The sequence below is a fragment of the Triticum dicoccoides genome, chromosome 7B (assembly GCF_002162155.2).
Source record: "Triticum dicoccoides isolate Atlit2015 ecotype Zavitan chromosome 7B, WEW_v2.0, whole genome shotgun sequence".
Taxonomy (NCBI): Eukaryota; Viridiplantae; Streptophyta; class Magnoliopsida; order Poales; family Poaceae; genus Triticum; species Triticum dicoccoides.
The window spans coordinates 62,556,135-62,561,403 of NC_041393.1; the positions used below are offsets into that span (position 1 = coordinate 62,556,135).

The window sequence follows — 5,269 nt, forward strand, 5'->3', positions numbered from 1 at the left end:
TATCCCTAATAATAAAACACGGATTGACTCCGTGGGTTCACCGTTACAATACGCTTCTTCCCGTATGTTTACGCTTTCGCTTTGAATTTAAAGTGGTACTAACTTTTGTCTCTCCAATTGAATCATGCATCTTCCGCGCCTGGGCTTCAGCCTTCAGCCCATCTGGCATGCATCTTCCACGTCTGGGCCGGACGCAGCTGTGGCGGCCATCGCGTCTTCCTCTTATCTTCTGTCCTGCGCCGCCGGCAGCCCTCTCCGCGCTCCACTGGTCCTAGCCCTGCCATTCTTCCGGCACGGCGGCACCCTTGTCGGCGGCGGAGACGGCCACGGCAGAGGATGAGAAGGCGGTCGCCGTGCCCACGCGTGAGGATGGAGGGCACCTCGACTGGGCGCATGGTCGGGTGAGGGGTAGCGCCCTTCCCGACGGCGGAGGACGAGAAGGTGGCCGCCGTGCTTGCTGCGGCCGCCGATGCGTAGAGGAGGGGCGGTCAGCGCAGAAGCCCAGCTCCAAGAATGAAGGGATCCCCTCCTCACCTCGTCCCCGTCCTCTTCCCTACCCAGCGGACAGCCGGAGGAGGAGGATATGCCGTCTCTCTCCTTCCCGTACATCGAAGGTGAGCTCCTCTACACCCAAGAGGACGCAGGCTCGCCGTGCACAACGACGGAGCAGCAGCCCGCGCCCCTCCTCCCCACCATGATACATCCTCCCCCGGTCGTCGGATCCGGCCGAGATCAGTTTTGGACGTGCTACCACTGGGGTGCATCCCTTTCTTACGCCCCCACGTCGGCCTCCATGGTTGTTGTCCTCCTCTTGGTCATGTTCTCACGGCTGGCTTCAAAGATTACACTCGGCGGTGGCTTAACTGAATTCAGAGAAGTTTGGACGTATACAGTTCTACAATCAAGCACGTGTATGTGTTTGATATAATGCCTAAATGTACTAGCATCCTTTTTGTTGCATTGGCTGTTGGTGCATAACAAATGAGTAGATGATCTTAATTTTCTATAAGGATGATAATCCTGACTCTTATTTTTGACCTTCTTTTACTGTGTATAACATGCTAATTTCAACTGAATAGACTGCCAATTTGCCAATCAGTTTGTGTTATTTTCACTGAATTTTTTGTTGATGTGCAGTAAAATGTTTGTGGTTGCAGGCAGATCTTGAGTGGATTATGTCCTTTAACTCAGATTTGCTCATTGCTGTCGGTGGATACTTGCTCTGAGGGTGTGATCTGCATCATCGTCATGTATTGTGTCGGTCATAAGGATTGTGGTTGTGGCAGTGCTTCAGCGCTAAGGGCATGTTTCCATCAGAATGTTGGAGCAGCTGGCTCAGCCTACATGGTGAGGGTGTCTCCCAAGACCTCTGGATGGGATTGGCATTCCACAAATTGTTCAATACCTTATCTACTTTGCAACAATGGGATGATGAGCTGATTTCTCGTCTAGCGTAAAGAGAGAGAATAATATATCCGATGTTCTTAATTACTAGAGTCAGGGTCCTGCTCAAATCGTGGTCCTTCTGTTCTATGTAATTTTATTTTCTTGATGATGTGATGTTCTGCCATTCATTCTATGTTATGCCTGATGCGTGTGTCTTAAGCCTACCAATAACTTTTTGGATCAATGGTAAATCTACTGAGCAAACTCCTGTCTTATCCCAATTGTGTGTCTTAAGGTTAATCTATTCATAGTTACTTTTCCTTACAAAGGTCATCTCTTTTTTGTATATTTTTCTTCTCTGTCCTTTACGGTAACATAGAGCGTGCTCACATTGTTGCAACTTGCAACTTGCAATTAGTTCTAGATTTGTTCATGCTTGCCATTCGAGGTCAGAGTAAATATTTTGGCAGCGTAAATACTGATGGAAGTGTCATACAATTTCGTCTTATACAGCTATAACAGTTTTGATACATATATTTTATCTGATTAACTTGCACTTCTGCACCACCATAGTAAGCAGTGAAGATCTGCCTCTTTGTTTTCAATTAATGTGAGAACTTCTAGCCTTCTAGAATAAGCGTGGTAGCTTATTTAACTTTGTTCTAAGAAATACCGTATATGGTCAGTGTACGACGAAAGTCTACTTATCAACTTTGTTAATCTGGTTACAGTCAACTTAGGGGGTGCTTCTTTCACTTCAGTATTTATCAGTAATATTGGTAGTTCTCTGTAGTATTCTGTTTGTATTAGTTTTACCTCTTTTTCCATGATGATTGCTTAGTTGCATTATTTTTGCTTCTGACTATACTGCCCTGCTGCAGATGGTAGCGTCTCAAAGTGGATTTTTTTTTAACATTTGATAAACGTTTGGAAATTCAAGTCTGGTCATGTTGTGCAACCTGTGACCTATTACTTCTTAATTAATGGACTTTAAGTTTCAGTCATCCCTATATCGTCAGGTAATATAACAAGGCTATTGTTTAGATCATATAATCAAGCATGTCTGCTTATCAGAATTAGTGATTGCCATGTTTGTTGAACTAAAGTTTCACCTGTCAGATCAGTTTACACACATTGAATTTAACTTAGTGTACCTAGGTTTTACCTTCTGCAAAGGTATAACACCTGCAGATGATCTGATTTTTCTTCGTCTAGATCCCCATGTGTGTGTATATATGACATACATTGTCCTTCTGGTTTTTTTCCAGTAGATGATTGTGGAAAAAGTTTTCCAATCCATGCCTTTTTGCTATACTAATTATTTTGGGTGATGCAACATAAGTTATATAATTGCTGCACTTATGTAATTAATTTATCTGGCAAAAGATTGTCATGATGATAGCTCTAACCTCTGTGCCAACAATCTGAAAATTGTAGCATTATCCTTTATAATTTTAAATTCTTTTGGTGATTTTTCTTGGAGGTAGATAAAGCACGGATTGATTGCGTCGGGTTCACCGTCACAATACGCTTCTTCCCGTGAATTTACGCTTTCAGTTTAAATTTAAAACATATGCACGAGGTGGTACTAATAAAATTTGATATGCCGCATGTTAGCCTCGCTGGCAAATCCTAAACGGCGCCCGTTTCTTCTATTTCGACCAACGGGCGCACACCCTCTCTCCGCGATTGGCCGGCCCTTTTTCAATTTTTTTTCGTTTTCTGAACTTGCAAAAAGGGCGTGACGGGGAATCGAACCCGCACCGCGGGGTTCTCTATAGAACGCGCTAACCAACACAGCCAAGCCACCTTCTATGACTATCTAATTCCTCTTTTCTCTTTACTTCTTACGTGTTTTTCTTTTTCTTTTTTTCTGTTGTTCTTTCTTTTTGCCTTTTCTTTTTCTTTTTCCTTTTTCTATCTTTTTCAAAATCGACGAACTTTTTTTCAATTGTATGAACTTTCTTTCCGATGAAGTTTTCTTCAAAATGCGCCAGCTCGTTTTCTCCAAATTTTGTTCATGTTTTCGAATTTTGTTCACGTTTCAAAAATAGTTTTGAATTCCAAATTTTTGTTGACCGTATTGAAGAAAAATGTTCACCATACATTGAAAAAATGTTCAGTATGTATAAGAAAATGTTCATCATGTATAGAAATTTTGTTCAGCATGCATTCAAAAGGAGTTCATCGTATTTAAAAAAAGTTCTATGTGTATTTGAATATTGTTCACCATACATTGAAAAAATGTTCAGTGTGTATAAAAAAATGTTCATCGTGTAGAGAAAGTTTGTTCAGCACGCATTCAAAAAAAGTTCAGCGTATTTAAAAAATGTTCAGTATTTCTTTGAATAATGTTCACCCTATACTAAGAAAATGTTCAATGTGTATTCTAAATTCGCTTTCTAAAAATTGTTCATAGTACAAAAAAGTATTCAAATTTCAAAATTTGTTCAGTTTTTGAAAAACATAGTTCACGTTTAAAATAAAAGGAATATTCGAAATTTACGTATGATTTTCGAAACATTTGTTCGCATATTTTAGAATTTCATTTTTTCCAAGAATTAATGGAAAATGTTGAAATACCCCGGATCTACCATTTGGGCTGGTACTTAAAAACAAACACCTTTTTTAGGACGTAGACAATTAGTATCCCAGCTGGCCAGCTTCGTTAGCATGCAGCGCTAGGTATGGAGTTCGAGTCCCGTTGCCATCGTGTTTGTTTTTCAATTACCTCGTTCGCTCGAGGCTTCGTTTGGGTTTTCTGCGTACGTCGCGTTTCGTGGGCCGGCCCAACTAGCCAGGCGCGTGGGCGCCGGTTCTCCTAGCCGGCGCTTAAGGCGCCGACTAGGAGCTCCCAGCCTCGCTAGCCAGGACCTCCATTGTCGCACGCTAGCCTTGCTCGTTTTGTTTAGCAAAGCTAGCCTCGTTCGTACAAAATCAAATTGCTAGCTATGGGCTATTGATCCTTTTATTATGGGCCTTCTCTTACGGGCGGTTAGCCAACTTTTAAATTTTCCTGGCAAGTAGGCTCGGTAGAAAAAACGAGAGAGAGAGGAGGGCCCTTTTTTAGCTGTACTACAAATTCCCTAAAAAAACTGTACTACAAATTTGTCTAAAAAAAACTGTACTACAAATAAGAGAATATTCCCGCATTGCTATCTCATACCAATTCCCATCAATTTATATATGCTGGCAAGTTCCTTGGAATGTCAACAAGTGGCTTGACGAATAAACAAACACATGATCGAAATAGAATTTATCTTTCAAACACTAACTCAAAATATAACATGTTATCTATGACAAAATCATGAGAAAAATGTGTATAAATTTTAAATATACATGCATACCTGAAGTATCCTTTCGTCGGCCTAATTGTTTATGTCGCATTCGTCCGAGTCAGGCACAAACGACGCACGGTTTTTTCGCTCATCTCCCTCCGATATTCTATCTGAATCTGTTGAACGTGGACATATGACTCTAGATATATACATCCTTTTCATGTTTAATTTTTTTTTGACAGATTAAAATACTCTTCAAAATAGTTATTTGTCAGACACTAACTCAAAATATAACATGTTATATATGAAAAATTCCTGAGAAAAAATGTGTATAAATTTTAAATATATATACATGCATACCTGCAAAAATCTTTCAATGGACTAATTTTTTTACGTCGCATTCATTCGAGTAAGGCACTCAGAGTAAAACAAATCGAGGCTCTAGTTATTAAGATGGCACTTAAAGTAGCCCTTGACCTCCACCTCTCCTTTCTAACGGGCATTTGCTCAGTATGATGATGAAAACTATAAGCTCGTGTACATAATAAAAGTTGCAAAAGGGCGAAAGGATGAATAGGTTGATGACAATGAGGAGACGGAGCAAT

General features: G+C 40.7%; 1 long non-coding RNA gene across 2 annotated transcripts; it reads left to right on the forward strand.

Annotated features, from left to right (window-relative positions):
* Positions 1–203: 203 nt before the first annotated feature.
* On the forward strand, positions 204–1,610 carry LOC119335165. Of its 2 annotated transcripts, none has more exons than XR_005161698.1 (2): positions 204–911; positions 1,158–1,610. It is a non-coding gene; the product is annotated as an uncharacterized LOC119335165 (long non-coding RNA). The 2 variants fall into 2 exon arrangements; XR_005161697.1 differs by having other exon boundaries at positions 204–614.
* Positions 1,611–5,269: the final 3,659 nt, after the last annotated feature.